Raw genomic sequence first — 17,230 nt, forward strand, 5'->3', positions numbered from 1 at the left:
CTTTCTAAGGTAACGCCAAAAGAACGAGTCTCCCAAGACCAAAACTACTCCATGTATCTTTCATCTTAACCTATTTTCCCAGAAATATGAAAAAAAGAAATATGTAATCAGGAATCTTGTTTTTCATTTATTGTCCATTTTAGATTTTTATGTGGAAAAGCACTTTCTCTCTTTCCAGACATCTGTCTTCACAATAAGTATATTTGCCATAATCTATGTCCTTCCATCTTAGGATCACAAAACTCTGTCCACCGTTAATAGAAAAAATTCTGAATCCTCTTCTTCAAACATGTAGATCTTCCTAACTTGAAAAAAAAATTTCACTTCTTCCTGTTGAGCCCATTAGAGCTGTTTCTCCTGTTTCACTGACAAATTCATAAGACTCATGTATCGCCTCTATTCCCTTACTATCCGTTTCCTGCCCATTTCAATGCAGTTGACTTCTATTGCCATAACTACACCTAAACAGCATTCTTGAGGTTGCCAGTTATCTTCTTGATAAACTCATCGGCTTTTTCTTAGACTTCCACAGTGACTCTACTTACTGCCTTCCCAATGATACACTCCTTTATAGGCCCTTATTATTTCCTGGTTTTCCCTCTACCTCCTGGACTTGTCCATTCTATTCTGCTGGCACTTCTGATGCCTTTGCTGTAGGTATTCCTTAATTTCAATGTTTAGCACTTTTTTAGTTCACTTTTCTTTGATCAGTTTGTTTCTTAATCATGACTTCAGTTACACCACTTCATTCTTTTCTGCATTCATTCAGTAAATATTTTTTGGACATCTGTGTGCCACATGGTATTATTCTTGTGGCTAGGGATATAGTAGGCAACAAAACAGAACAACCCTTGCTCTCGTGGGATTTTATAATTAATCTGGTAAGTCAGAAGTTGAATAAGTGTGATGAAATGCTAATGAGGAATCCAGAGTGCTTTTAAATGTTTACTTCCAGCCTGTACCTAGTAACCTGAATTCTAATTTGGAGGTTTGGTCTTCCTGTAAGGGTTCTAGATCACCTTTTAATGTTTTCTTTTTCTGTCCACTATACTAACTTCTTACTCCAATACGAAGTATTATGGAAGCAATATTTTTAAGATCATACGAAGTGCTGAATACCTGAAATCTTCCCCCCAATTTTTAGCTTAAAAAAATAAACAAAATCTTTATAAAAATGGTATTGTAGGTAGTATGATATGCCTTTTAATTTGTTTGTTTTTTTTTTTTTTTTGCTAATGGCTGACAAGGTGTTCATTACCTCATGTCTGGACCAATGACATCTAAAGTGGAAGTATATATACTTCATTGGGGTGTGCAATATGACCCACTGGAACACAGAAAAAATATTAGAAGTTTGGTTTGTATTTTATCTAACAAATAGGAAAAAATTATTTCATTAATTTTTTCATAAATATGGATTGACACTGGTGTCCTTACTTTGCATTTATCATTTAGACACATGTCACAGATAGTAAATAAGGTATCCTAAGGGAAGAATGGGAATTTCACAGCTTGGAAGAGTTGAAATTAGTAATTTCCTTCAATTATTTGCATCAGCATATGGTAACATAATACAGTGTGGCTGCTTAAGTGTATTTGTAGATGATATTATCCATCCAGTTTTAACTAAATAAACCTCCACAAAAATGGGCAAGTAGCCTAAAGAGTTTCCCCCACCCTCTTGTACTGTTGGTGGGAATGCAAACTGGTGCAGCCCGTCTGGAAAATAGTATGGAGGGTCCTCAAAAAGTTAAAAATAAAACTAGCCTATGACCCAGCAATTGCACTACTAGGTAAGTACAAATCTGCACAAAAATACAGATTCGGAGGGGTACATGCACCCTGATTTTTGGGAACATTTTATTTATTTATTTATTTATTTATTTATTTATTTATTTATTTGAGGGGGAGAGAGAGAGAGTGAGAGAGCATGGCACGCCAGTGGAGGGGAGAGAGGGAGAGGGACAAGCAGACTCCACACTGAGCACTGAGCCCGATGTGGGGCTCGGTCCCACAACCCTGAGATTATGACCTGAGCTGAAACCAAGAGCCGGTCGCCCGACCAGCTGAGCCACCCAGGTGCCTCCACCCTGATGTTTATAGCAGCATTATCAATAATAACTAAACTATGTGAAGAGCCCAGATATCCCATCGACTGATGAATGGATGAAGAAGATGTGATATATATCTACAGTGGAATATTACACAGCCTTCAAAAGAATGAAATCTGGCCATTTACAATGACGTGGATGCAGCTTAGAGTGTATTATGCTAAACTAAATAAGTCAGAGAAAGACAAATACTATATGTGGAATTTAAGAATCTTATATGTGGAATTTAAGAAACAAAACAGATGAACATATGGGAAGAAAAAAAAGAAAGAAAGGGAAGCAAACCACAAGAGACTCTTAATGATGGAGAACAAACTGAGGTTTGATGGAGGGAGGTGAGTGGGGAATGGGCTAAATGGATGATGGGTATTAAGGAGGGCACTTGTTACGATGAACACTGGGTATTATATGTAAGTGATGAATCACTAAATTCTTCTTCTGAAACCAATATTACACTATATATTAACTAAGTAGGATTTAAATAAAAATTTGAAAAGGAAAAGAAAAGAATTTCCCCAAAGAAACCATCGTTAAAGGTAAGTAAACAAGAAATGCCAGAGTTGAATATGTAAAGAAGGCTGTTGATAATATGGATTAAAAGATGATTAAAACTTGGTTCCAACTTTCAAGGAACTCAGAATCTAGTGGGGGAAACAGATTTGTAAAGTAAAACACAATGTGAAAACTATAGCCGTAAAAGTTTGTATAAAATTGGGCTAGAGGGGCGCCTGGGTGGCTCACTTTTTTGAGCATGGGACTCACGGTTTGGGCTCAGGTCATGATCTCAGGGTCTGGAGATCAAGCCCTGCCCTGTGATGGGCCCCGTGCTCAGCAGGGAGTTTGCTTGGAATTCTCTCTCCCTCTGCCCCTACCCCCTCCACTCGAATGTATTCTCTCTCTCTCTCTCTCAAATAAATAAATAAATCTTAAAAAAATTTTTAAAAAGATTGGGGGACAGTGAGAGGAACAGAGTATTAGCTAACAGGATAATAGAAGTGATAATTAAGACTTCTGGCTGACTTTTGCTTGAATTCATTGGAAAATTGAAGTTTGAGGGTAGGGAGATGATTAGACTTAATTTAGAACATGTTTTGGGTACTGTGGATAATGAACTAGGGAAGGGCAAAGACAGATAGGAAGACCAATTAGGATTCTGTTGCCGTAACTTACCTTGTACTCTGCTATATTGAAATTTTGATTCAGAAATCTCATTTTCACCAACATTCCCTCTCATTTGATCTCTCTCATTCCTTTGCTCATTTAGTGTGTTCTTACTATCATCAAAGCGTGCAGGCCCATGCCTCATTACTGTTCTACCAATTTTTAACTCTTACTAGCACTCTAGATTCCCTCTATCCTTCTGAGCCATCAACCTACATTCCCAAATGAATGTTTTCTCTGTTCATGCCGTCAAACTGCCAAGCATTATTAGGGAAAATTGCACAACCTTGTAGATGGATGCTACTACCAATGCATGATTTCCCATTTCCATTGAACCTTTATAATTGCCTAGAAGTGCTTTTACTTCTTCCTAATGAACGCCTTTTCACACTCTGCAGACCCTACTGTAAAACTTTGCCACTCCCATTAAGATGCTTGCTTTATTCTCATATGCCTTTATTCTCAGCCTTTGATACTTTTTCCTTCCAGAGGGACTATATGTCATCAAGCTATTTGGCAGGAGCTCCTTCATCAAATTCCCGTATTTCCACCTTTTGTCCTTTCCACCCACCCTGCACACCCATCGTTATTGCCAGATGGTTCGAAGGAAGAGGTATGCCAGGTGTTCTCTTCTGAGTCAAGGTACTGCTCTCTTAATCTTGGCTGTACATTGCTATCACCTGGAGAGTTTAAGCAACCACAGATGCCTCAGCCCCTTCCCCCGGAGTGTGGAACAGGCATTGGGATGTTTAGAAGCTCCTCCAGGTGATTCTAATGTGTGCCCTAGGATGAGAATGAACCCATCATCCTCTGAAAACTTGCTCCCTGGTCTCTAGCCTATGCTTGTAGGCAGATTCCCTTTCTCTTACTGGATTGAGTCCCTCAAGGGCAGCAACCATTTCTTATTCATTCTTATAGTTTTATGGTCTACATTCCCGGCAGCATAGTGGATCCTCAATTTGTTAAATGAATAAAGTAATCAAATCAAGATGTATACAGTTCTTTTGTGGCCCCTCCTCTCCAATCTAAATGTCCAACTACAGATTGAATATTTCCGGTGCTGAGCCTGTTTAGTTTGTTTTTCTTCCTTTTTTAAAAAAATATTTTATTTATTCGACAGACAGAGCGCAAGAGAGAGAGCGAGCCCACAAGCAATAGCAGAGGGAGAGGGAAAAGCAGGCTCCCCTGCTGAGCAGGGGTCCTCACGGGGCTCGATCCTAGGACCCTGGGGTCATGACCTGAGCCAAAGGCAAATGCTTAACAGACTGAGCCACCCAGGTGCCCCTAGTTTGCTTTTCTTAGAAATTGTTTTTCTTCTTGGGTTTCCTGTAATGATAAATTGAATTATATGCACCAAGTCACCTAAGCTAAAAATCTGAGTACCCTATGATTATTTACTCTTATTTCTCACACAAAATTGATCAAGTCCTGACAATTTTTTAGCAGAATTATTTCCCATCTTCATCTTCCTTTTTTTTAAAAAAAAAAATGAGGTATAATTGACATACCACATTATATTAGTTTCAAGTGTACAACATAATGATTCACTATGTAGAATCGGTTACAAAAATTTTTTTTTCTTGTGAGAACTTTTAAGATCTATTCTCTTTGCAACTTTCAAATATGCAATATAGCATTTTTAACTATAGTCACTATGTTGTACATTACATCCCCATTACTTACTTATTTTATAACTTGAAGTTTGTAACTTTTGGCCTCTTTCACACATTTCTTCCCTGTGGTCCCCTCTGGCAACCACCAATCAGTTCTCTCCGTGAACTTGGGTTTGTTGTTGTTGTTTTAGATTTCCCAGATAAGTGATATCATATGGTACTTGTTTTTCTCTGTTTGATTTATTTCACTTAGCATACTAAGTCCATCCATGTTGTCACAAATGGCAAGATTTTATTCTCTTTATGGATGAATAATATTCTGCTGTGTGTATATGTGCCACATATCATATTTTTTTACCCATTCATCCATTGATGGACTCTTAAGTTATTTCCATATCTTGCCTATTGTAAATAATACTGTAATGAAGGAACATGGGGGTGCAGAAATCTTTTTGAGTTAGTGCTTTCAGTTTTTTCAGGTAAATACCCAGAAGTGGAATTGCTGTATCATATAGTACTTTTTTTAATTTTTGGAGAATCTTCATACTGTTTTCCAGAGTAGCTGTACCAATTTACATTTGCACCAACAGTGCACAATGGTTCTCTTTTCTCCACATCCTCGCCAAAACTTATTTCCTGACTTTTGAAAATAGCCATTCTAACAGGTGTGAAGTGGTGGTTTTGATTTGCATTTCCCTGATGATTAATGATGTCGAGCACCTTTTCATGTACGTGTTGGCCAGCTAAATATTTTCATTGGAAAAATGTCTACTTAGATTTTCTGCCCATTTTTTAATTGGATTTTTTTTTTTTTGCTATTGAATTGTTTGAGTTCTTTATATATTTTGGATATTAATGCCTTATCAGACATATGACTTGCAAATAATTTCTCCCATTCAGTAGGTTGCCTTTACATTTTGTTAATGTTTTCCTTGATATGCAAAAGCTTTTTAGTTTGATATAGTCCCACTTGTTTATTTTTGCTTTTGATGCTTTTGGTGTCAGGTTAAAAAAAAAAAATCATCACCAAGATCTATGTCAAGGAGTTTACTGCCTATGTTTTCTTCTAGGAGTTTTATGGTTTCAGTTTTTTTTTTTTTTATTTTTTTTATTATATTATGTTAGTCACCGTGCAGTACATCCCTGGTTTTTGATGTAAAGTTCCATGATTCATTAGTTGCGTATAACACCCAGTGCACCATGCAATACGTGCCCTCCTTACTACCCATCACCAGCCTATCCCATTCCCCCACCCCCCCTCCCCTCTGAGGCCCTCAGTTTGTTTCTCAGAGTCCATAGTCTCTCATGCTTCATTTCCCCTTCTGATTACCCGCCCTTTCTTTATCCCTTTCTTCCCCTACCGGTCTTCCTAGTTCTTATGTTCCATTGATGAGAGAAACCATATGATAATTGTCTTTCTCTGCTTGACTTATTTCGCTTAACATTATCTCCTCCAGTGCCGTCCATGTTGCAGCAAATGTTGAGAAATCGTTCTTTTTGATGGCTGAGTAATATTCCATTGTATATATGGACCATGACTTCTTAATCCAGTCATCTGTTGAAGGGCATCTGGGCTCCTTCCACGATTTAGCTATTGTGGACAAAGCTGCTATGAACATTAGGGTGCATATGGCCCTTCTCTTCACTACGTCTGTATCTTTGGGGTAAATACCCAGGAGTGCAAATGCTGGATCATAGGGTAGCTCAATTTTTAACTTTTTAAGGGACCTCCACACTATTTTCCAGAGTGGCTGTGCCAACTTGCATTCCCACCAACAATGTAGGAGGGATCCCCTTTCTCCACATCCTCTCCAACAATTGTTGTTTCTTGCCTTGTCTATTTTTGCCATTCTAACTGGCGTAAGGTGGTATCTTAGTGTGGTTTTGATTTGAATTTCCCTGATGGCTAATGATTTTGAACATTTTTTCATGTGTCTGTTAGCCATTTGTATGTCATCATTGGAAAAGTGTCTGTTCATATCTTCTGCCCATTTTATGATTTGTTTATTTGTTTCTCGTGTATTGAGTTTGAGAAGTTCTTTGTAGATCTTGGATACCAGTCTTTTATCTTTAGTATCATTTGCAAATATCTTCTCCCATTCCATGGGCTGCCTCTTCGTTTTTTTGACTGTTTCCTTGGCTGTGCAGAAGCTTTTTATCTTGATGAAGTCCCACAAGTTCATTTTATCTTTTGTTTCTCTTGCCTTTGGAGATGTGTCATGAAAAAGGTTGCTTTGGCCAATGTCGTAGAGGTTGCTGCCTATGTTCTCCTCTAGGATTTTGATGGATTCCTGTCTCACATCGAGGTCTTTCATCCATTTGGAGTTTATCTTTGTGTATGGTGTGAGAGAGTAGTCAAGTTTCATTCTTTTGCATGTAGCTGTCCAATTTTCCCAGCACCATTTATTAAGAGACTGTCTTTTTTCCACTGGATGTTTTTTCCTGCTTTGTCAAAGATTAGTTGCCCAAAGAGCCGAGGGTCCATTTCTGGGTTCTCTATTCTGTTCCATTGGTCTATGTGTCTGTTTTTGTGCTAGTACCATGCTGTCTTGGTGATCACAGCTTTGTAGTATAGCTTGAAATCCGGCAACGTGATGCCTCCAGCTTTGTTTTTCCTTTTCAACAATTCCTTGGCAATTCGGGGCCTTTTCTGGTTCCATACAAATTTAAGGGCTGTTTGTTCCAGTTCTTTGAAAAATGTCATTGGTATTTTGATCGGGATAGCATTGAAAGTGTAGATTGCTCTGGGTAGCATGGACATTTTAACTATGTTAATTCTTCTGATCCATGAGCATGGAATATTTTTCCATCTTTTTGTGTCTTCTTCAATGTCTTTCAAGAGTGATTTATAGTTTCTAGAATATAGATCCTTTACGTCTCTGGTTAAGTTAATTCCAAGGTAACGTATGGTTTTTGGTGCTATTGTAAATGGGATGGATTCCCTAATTTCTCTTTCTTCAGTCTCATTATTCATGTATAGAAATGCAACTGATTTCTGAGCATTGATTTTGTATCCCGCCACATTACTGAATTGCTCTATAACTTCTAAGAGTTTGGGTGTGGATTCTTTTGAGTTTTCCATATAGAGTATCATGTCATCTGCGAAGAGAGACATTTTGACTTCTTCTTTGCCGATTTGGATACCTTTTATCCCTTTTTGTTGTCTGATTGCTGTTGCAAGGACTTCTAGTACTATGTTGAATAATAGTGGCGAGAGTGGGCATCCTTGTCGTGTTCCTGATCTTAAGAGAAAGGCTTCCAGCTTTTCCCCATTGAGAATGATATTTGCTGTGGGCTTTTCATAGATGGTTTTTATGGGATTGAGGAATGTACCCTCTATCCCTACACTGTGAAGGGTTTTAATCAGGAAAGGATGCTTTATTTTGTCAAATGCTTTTTCTGCGTCTATTGAGAGAATCATATGATTTCTGGCTTTTTCCTTCTGGATAAAATCTAAGACACTGATAGATTTGTGAATGTTGAACCACCCTTGCATCCCAGGGATGAATCCCACTTGGTCATGATGGATAATCCTTTTAATGTACTGTTGGATTCTATTAGCCAGGATCTTGTTGAGAATTTTGGTGTCCATATTCATTAGGGAAATCGGTCTGTAATTCTTCTTTTTGATGGGGTCTTTGCCTGGTTTGGGGATCAAGGTAATATTGGCCTCATAGAATGAGTTTGGTAGTTTTCCTTCTGTTTCTGTTTTTTGAAATAGGTTTAGGAGAATAGGTATTATTTCTTCTTTGAATGTTTGGTAGAATTCCCCAGGAAAACCGTCCGGTCCTGGAGTTTTGTTTTTTGGAAGGTTGTTTATCACTGATTCAATCTCTTCATAATTAATTGGCCTGTTTAAAAAATCAATTTCTTCTTGTCTCAGTCTTGGTAGTTTACAGGTTTCCAGGAAGTCCTCCATCCCTTCCAGATTGCTTAATTTATTGGGATAAAGCTGTTGATAAAAGTTTCTAATAATCCTTCCAATTTCATTGGTGTTGGTTGTGATCTCTCCTTTTTCATTCATATTTTTATTAATTTGGGTCCTTTATTCTTTTGGATAAGTCTTGCCAGTGGTCTGTCAATTTTATTAATTCTTTCAAAGAAACAGCTTCTAGTTCTGTTGATCTGCTCTACTCTACTCCTGGTTTCTAATTCATTGATTTCTGCTCTAATCTTGATCAACTGCTTCCTCGTGCGTGTATTAGGCCTGTCCCTCTGTTGCTGTTCCAGCTTCTTGAGGTGAGAATATAAAAACTGCATTTTAGATTTTTCTAATCTTTTGAGTGAGGCTTGGATGGCTATGTATTTCCCCCTTAGGACTGCCTTTCAGTATCCCATAGGTTTTGGACTGTTGTGTTTTCATTCTCGTTGGTCTCCATAAATTGTTTAAATTGATTTTTGATTTCCTGGTTTATCGAATCATTCCTGAGCAGGATGGTTCTTAGTCTCCAAGTGTTTGAGTTTCTTCCAAATTTTTTCTTGTGATTGAGTTCCAATTTCAAAGCATTGTGGTCTGAGAATATGCAGGGAATAATTTCAGTCTTTTGGTATTGGTTGAGACCTGTTTTGTAACCCAGAACATGGTCTGTTCTTGAGAATGTTCCATGGGCATTAGAATGGAATGAGTATTCTTTGGTTCTGGGGTGTAGTGTTCTATATATATCTATGAGGTACAACTCGTCAAGTATGGCATTCAAAGCTCTTGTTTCTATGTTGGTTTTCTGCTCCGGTGCTCTGTCTATTTCTGATAGTGGAGGGTTGAGGTCCCCTACTATTAATGTATTTTTATCTATATGTCTCTTTATTCTGGTTAAGAGTTGGCTTGTGTATCTTGCTGCTCCTCTGTTGGGGGCATATATATTTATAATTGTCATATGCACTTGTTGGATACATCCTTTAAGAATAATATAGTGCCCTTCGGTGTCTCTAACTATAGTTTTTAGTTTAAAACCCAATCTGTCTGATGTGAGAATTGCTACCCCAGCTTTCTTTTAAGGTCCATTGGTGTGAAAGCTGGTATTCCATCCCTTTACTTTCAGTCCGAATGAATCTTTAGGTTCAAGATGAGAGTCTTGTAGACAGCAAATGGATGGGTCATGTCGTTTTATCCAATCTGCAACCCTGTGGCATTTATGGGGGCATTTAGGCTATTTATATTGATACTTATTATTGAGCGATATGATTTTAATGATGCCATGTTGCCAGTAAAGTCTTTGTTTCTATAGATTGTGACTTTCTGTTCTGTATCCCTCTTGGGGCCTTTTAATTTTTTAGAACCCCCCTTAATATCTCCTGTAGGGCTGGTTTCGTGGTTACGAAATTGGTCAATGACTGGCGAATCTGAAGGTCTTTATTTCTCCATCAGTTCTGAATGACAGCCTTGCTGGATAAAGGATCCTTGGCTGCATGTTTTTCTCTGAAAGAGCTTTAAAAATGCCCCCCCCAACCCTTTCTCTCATTCCAGGTCTGTGTAGACAGGTCTGACGTAATTCTGATACCTTTACCTTGGTATGTGAGAAGTTTCTTTGCCCTGGCTGCTTTCAATACTGTATCCTTGGATCTAATATTTGTGAGTCGCACTATGATGTGACGTGGTGTAGGTTTGTCATGGTTGAGCTTGGGAGGGGTCCTCTCTGCCTCTTGGACATGATGCTTGTTTCCTTTGCTAGATTAGTGAGGTTTTCAGCTACAATTTGTTCAAATATCTCTTCTAGACCTCTGTTTTTCTCTACCCCCTCGGGGATGCCGATGATTCTGACATTGGAACTTTTCATTGAGTCAGTCATATCCAGTAACCTACGTTCTTGAGAATGGATTTTTTTGAGTCCAGATTCTATTTTAGCTTTCTCTTCTACTAACACATCCTCCAATTCGCTGATACGTTCTGCCTCATTCACCGTGGCCATCAGAGCCTCTAGTTTTGACTGCATTTGGCTCATAGAATTTTAAATTTTTGCCAGATTTGCTCTCATTTCTGCCCTTAGAGATTCTATATTCTCATTAACATTTTCATTAATACTTTTTTCAAGTCTACACATCATCTTGACCATTGTTACTCTGAATTCCATTTCTGATAATTTCGTTATATCCATATCCATTAGTTCTGTGGAAGAGGTCACAGACTCATTGTCCTTTCTTTGCTGGGGGGGATTTCTCCTAATCATCATTCTGATGAGGAGAGGCTGCGGGGTTGTCCAGAGCCCAAATTATTGACTGGGTCCCGGGCAGTGTGCCCTTGTTTTATAGGAATCTTAGGGATGTGGGCTTCTTGATTTTTCAGCCTACCTTCTGGGGGAGGGGCCTGTCGCGCCAATACTCAGCCAACCCTGTTTGGGTAGAGTCTCTGTGTCCCCTGCGAGGGGGGATGGGGATGGGCATGCTATGAGCCGGTATTTCCAGGCTTTTGTTCTCTGGCGGCTTTCCCTGGCGGTTTGCTGTGCCTCTTCTGAGAGTCAGAGCAGCAGTGGCCAAATCCCAGCCTCTGTCTCAGAATAGAGGGATCACGGACCTTCTCCACTGATGTTGCTGCTCAACCCGGCAGTGTCCCTGGATGTGTGCCCCACAGCCGCGTCCCAGCCCTCACTTCCAGGGCCAGCATGTCTCTGTCCTTTGTGTTTCTAACACCGCCAGCCACCAGCCGCCAGCCGCCCCCGTGCTCCTGGACCTCCCGGTCTCAGTCTGGTTCCAGTGAGTGCACCGGAACTCCATTTCAGTCTTGTGGCGCGGGTTCTCTGGCTCACTGTCTCAGTGCCGGTCCGCGAGTCAGTCCACTCCCCCATGCAGGTGGCTACCACTTCCCAGCGCCCGAATGGGGCGGCTCCCTCCCCCTTCCATTTATCTTCCGATATCTGTGTGCGGTTTCATGGCTCCCTGCTTCGTACCTCAATACTCAGCCCTGGAGATGTTCATTTGTAGAGATCCAGATGTATCTTCCTGCATCTCAGGCTGATTCCGTGGATGTTCAGGATGGTCTGGTACCTATCCAACTCGATTCAGGGGACCGGCTGAAAAAGGGGTCCCCTACTCCTCTGCCATCTTAACTCCTCTCTAAATAAATAGAATCTTGAGTCCATGAGGCGGTCAGGTGGATCATATGTGTGGACGGTCTCTGAAAGAACTTGACTGGTAGGTTTTTGGCTGCCCAGTATTCAACACAGTCTTGTCCAAGTAACAAAGGACTCTTCCTTGAAGTTGTAGGTGGATTTGCGTTCTGAGGCTGATGGGAGGCACGGGTCCGGCTGGGTGGCGGGCTTCCCATGGAGCGCGGCTTAACCGCGCAGGTGCTGCCCGCCCCCACGTGCGAGCCCTGGGCCCAAGCCCCCGTGGAGCAAGCAGCGTGCTGTCCCCCCCACCTGACCCCTGAGGGACAGGGTGGCCTCTCAAGAAGTGTGGTTTCAGGTCTTATACATAAGTCTTTAACCCATTTGAGTTAATTTTTGTGTGTGGTGTAATATAGTGGTCCAGTTTCATTCTGTTGCATATGGCTATCCAATTTTACTATCACCATTTTTTGAAAAGACTACCCTTTCCCCATTGTTCTTGGCTTCTTTTTCATAAATTAATAGACCATATATGTGTGGGTTTATTTCTAGGCTATCTATTCTGTTCTATTGATCTGTGTGTTTTGTTTTTTTTTTTTCAAAGATTTTATTTATTTATTCGACAGAGATAGAGACAGCCAGCGAGAGAGGGAACACAAGCAGGGGGAGTGGGAGAGGAAGAAGCAGGCTCATAGCGGAGGAGCCTGATGTGGGGCTCGATCCAGCAGCGCTGGGATCACGCCCTGAGCCGAAGGCAGACGCCCAACCGCTGTGCCACCCAGGCGCCCCTGTGTGTTTGTTTTTTGACACTACTATACTGTTTTGATTACTATAGTTTTGTAATACAGTTTGCTTCCAGCTTGGTTCTTCCTTATCAAAATTGCTTTGGCTATTCTTTTTGTAATTAATTTTTAGTTTCATACCATTATGTTCAGATACTTGATATAATTTCAATCTTCATAAAATTCTTAAGACTTATTTTTTGGCCTAATATATGATACATCCTGAAGAATGTTCCATATCTACTTGAGAAGAATGTGTATTCTGTTGCTTTTGGGTGAAATGTTCTATATAAATCTGTTAAGTCCATCTGGTCTAATGTGTCATTTAAGGCCAACATTTCTTATTGATTTTCTGTCTAGATTATCTGTCCACTGATGTAAATGGGTTAATAAAGTCCCCAACTATATTGTATTGCTGTCTATTTCTTCTTTTAGGCTTATAAGTATTTGCTTTATATATTTAGGTGCTCCTATACTGGATGCATAAATATTTACAAATGTTCTGTTGTTGTATTGACCCCATTGTCATTATGTAATGCCCTTTGTCTCCTATTATAGTCTTTATTTTAAAATCTAGTTTGTCTGATATAAATATAGCTATCCCAGTTTGTTTGTTTTTTGGTTTCCATTTGCATAGATTTCGCTTTTCATCCTTTTGCTTCCAGTCTGTATTTGTCCTTACATCTGAAGTCTCTTGTAGGCAGCTTATAACATAGGTCTTGTTTTCTTACCCATTTAGCCATTCTATGTCTTGTAGTTGGAGAATTTAGTCCATTTACATTTAAAGTAATTATTGATAGTTATGTACTTATGATATTCTGTTAATTGTTTTCTGGCTATTTTGTAGATCCCTTCTGTTCCTTTTTTCTTCTGTTGCTCTCTTACTCATAGTTTGATGGTATGGTTAGATTCCTCTATCTTTTGTGTATCTACTATAGGATTTTCCTTTGTGGTTACATGAGGCTTACATATAACAACCTATATCTATAGCAGTCTATTTTAAGTTGATAACAACCTAAGTTTGAATGCATTCTAAAGCCCTACATTTTTACTGTACTTCCCTATTCCCTTGTTTTATGTATTTGATTTCACATTTTACATCTTCTTATCCTGTGTATCCCATAACTAATTATTATAGTTACAGTTATTTTTACTTTTTTCCTTTAACCTTCATACTAGCTTTATAAGTGTTTAATCCATTATTTTTTTTTTAAAGATTTTATTTATTTGAGAGAGAGACAGTGAGAGAGAGCATGAGAGTGGGGTGAGGGGCAGAGGGAGAAGCAGACTCCCTGCTGAGCAGGGAACCTGATGTGGGACTCGATCCCAGGGCTCCGGGATCATGACCCAAACCAAAGGCAGTCGCTTAACCAACTGAGCCACCCAGGCGTCCATAATCCATTACCTTTACTATATATTTACCTTTCCTGTGAGATGTAGTCTTTCATATGTTTTTTGTTACTAATTAGCGCCTTTTCAGCTTGAAGAAGTCCATCTGCCATTTTATGTAAAGACAGTTTAGCGAGGATGTACTTTCTAAGTTTTTGCTTGTCTGGAAAACTCTTTATCTCTTCTTCAGTTCTGAATGATAACTATTCATGTATTCATGGTTGAAAGTTTTTTTTCTTTCAGTACTTTGAATTATGCCTCTGCCTTCTGGCCTGCAAAGTTTTTAACAACAACAAAAAAATCTGCATGTAGTTTTATGGGGGGGGGGTCCTCTTGTACATAACAAGTTGTTTTTCTCTTACGGCTTTTAAGATTCTCTCTTTGTGTTTGACTTTTGACATTTTAATTATAATGTCTGTTAGTGTGGGTCTTCTTGAATTCATCTTGTTTGGGACTTTCTGGGCTTCCTGGATCTGGATGTCTGGTTAGTTTTCCAGGTTCAAGAAGTTTTCAGGCATTATTTCTTCAAATAATTTTTCACCCCTTTCTCTCCCTTTTCTCTTTCTGGAATCCCTATAATGAGGATGTTAGTCTGTTTGATGTTGTTCCATAAGTTCCCATAAGCTCTCTTCCTTTTTTTCTATATATATATATTTTGCTGTTCTGGTTGGATGAAGTCCACTCTCCTGTCTTCAGATTAGCTGAACTTTTTTCTTCCTTCATCTAGCCTGCTGTTGAACCCCTTTAGTCTGTTTTTCAGTTTCAGTTATTGTAGTCTTCAGCTCTGTGACTTCTGTTTGGTGTTTTCTTATATTTTCTGTTTCTTTGTTGAAGTTCTCACTGTGTTCATTCTTCTCCCAAGTTTGTTGAGCATCTTTATGACCATTACTTTGAACTCTTTATCAGATAAATTAATTATCCCTGCTTCATTAAGGTTTTTTCTGAGGTTTTATCTTGTTCTTTTGTATGGAATATATCTTTCTGTTTCTCCATTCTACTTGATTCTCTTAGTTTCTCTGTGTTAGATAAAACATCCACTTCTCCTAGTCTGAAGTAGTGGCCTTGTGTAGGAGATGAACATTGTCATTCAACCCAGCCCTAGCTCTTGGTTGTCTGTCAAATCTTTGTAATTGTCTAAGCAGCCTATTATATTTTTAATAGCTCCCAGTAGCTGAGGGTGTGCCAAAATCTGTCAGTGTCCCAAACGGGAGGATCTCAATGAGCACCTAGATTCAGGCTGATTGGAATATAGACCTTCTGGTAGCAGCTATTAAAGTATGCACATGTCCTTTGAGATTGCAAACATAAGCCCTGCTGGCCACCAGAGCCAGGCCATCTGGAGGTGTCCTCTGGGCATTAGTCACAAAAATTGGTGCTCCAGACAAGTGTATAAGGTTTTTTTTCTCTGGGAGATGTTAGCAAGCTGTAGCAAGGTAGAGGGAGAGTGCAAAGATGGCATCCATTGGCTTAGTTCCGTGAGAGTAGCTCCATAGGCCCCTAGGTGTGTGCCACACCTGAAGCCTGTCCTTCAGACTGAAACTCCAGGATAAACAAAGAAACCTCTTTCATAGAAAGACTAGTGATGTGCTTCAGTCTGTTGAAAGTGCAGTAACCTGGGGGTGGTATCCTGCCAAGAACTATCTCTCTGATTGTTACAGCCCCATGAGGCCCAGGAATGCAAGCTCTCCTGGGCTCCAGAGCCAGGCAATCAAGGAGCATCCCCTGGTTGGTAGCTGCACAAATCAGGGCACCGGACATGTGTAAAAACTACCTTTTGGGAGTTACTGGTGTGCTGGTGTATGGCAAGATAGTGTGAAGATGGTGCTCGTCAGCTCTAGCAAGGAAGAGAAAGAATGTAAAGATGGCACCCACTAGAAAAAGAAAAAAGAAAGAGATTGTGCCTGTTGGCTAGAGCAAGGCAGTAGGAGAGTGTGACAGTGACATCCCCGGAGAGTTATTTAGCAGGCTCTTGTTTGTATGCGTCAAATTAGATGTCTGCCCCTCAGGCCAATGCTTTCATGTAAGCAGGTGAGCCTCTTTCACTTAAAGTCTGAGTGCTATCAGCTGCTTCTGAGCTGGGCCCTGGGGTGGGTGAGTCCAAGCATGTGAGCCCTTTGAGAGCTGTTTCTTAGATTGCTACAGTCTTGTGGTGTGAACCCCACTGGTTTTCAAATCTACACGTTTTGGGGGCTCATCTCTCAGGTGCAGATCTTAAAAGTTGGGATGCCGGTTATGGGTTCAAACCCTTTGTTCCTCAAGGACAAGCTCCAGATTTTGAATTTCCCTCCTGATTATAGGTCTCCACACTTCAGGTGAAGTTTATAACAATTTATGGCAAGTTTGTGTCCAAGCCTCTTTTACCTGCTTCATTGTGGCTTTTTTCTTGTTTCCCCAATGTGTAGTTGTTGCTTAGACAGCCTTTAGGTTTTTTCAGAGGAAATTTTCCATAAGTAGATGTAGATTTGGTATGTCTGTGGGAAGAGGTGAGTTAAGAATCTTCCTACATCACCATGTTGAACTGGAACCCATCTTCTTATTTTTAAAAAATAATTGTTTTATATTGAAACAATTTCAGACCTACAAAAAATTGCAAGAATAGTACAAACAATTTCTGTATATCCTTTGCCAGAAAGCTCTTTCAAGCTTTGCCAGTGATTCCAATAATGTCTTTATAGCAAAAACATCCAAGCCAGGATCAGATGTTGCACCCGGTTGTCATGGTGCTCCATCCTCCTTGAATCTGGATCAGTTCTTCATCTTTTTTTTTTTTTTTTGGACACTCTATCCCTACCTTATTCTTTCTGAAGAGTTAATCACTGTTCTTAAGTCGACTTGATTAATATCGATTGTGTTTTGTATTTTCACTGATTATGTATGGAACTGTAAATGATACTAGTTTATATTTTAAATTACATAAATGGCGTACAGATGCATCCTTTTGTGATTAGGAATCTAATACTGTTCTTTGTCATGTCTGTTGACTCACTGCTTGTAGATGATTCCTTTTTTTTTTTGAAAAAATGAATTCGTTTTTAGTGTTTTTTAAAAAAATGTTTCTTCTGTCAGAGATCCTTATGGTTATCACTGGCAAGAGACCAATTTTTATATGAATTTCTTCCTGGACTTAGAAGTTC

The 17,230-nt window shown here is 39.5% G+C and overlaps 1 protein-coding gene across 1 annotated transcript in view; it reads left to right on the forward strand.

Moving 5' to 3' along the window:
* ODF2L (outer dense fiber of sperm tails 2 like) overlaps positions 1-17,230 on the forward strand; it is a 294,695-nt gene that overhangs the window by 1,021 nt on the left and 276,444 nt on the right. The window lies entirely within an intron of this gene.

Source organism: Ursus arctos, unplaced genomic scaffold (assembly GCF_023065955.2).
Source record: "Ursus arctos isolate Adak ecotype North America unplaced genomic scaffold, UrsArc2.0 scaffold_12, whole genome shotgun sequence".
In the NCBI taxonomy this organism is placed as follows: Eukaryota; Metazoa; Chordata; class Mammalia; order Carnivora; family Ursidae; genus Ursus; species Ursus arctos.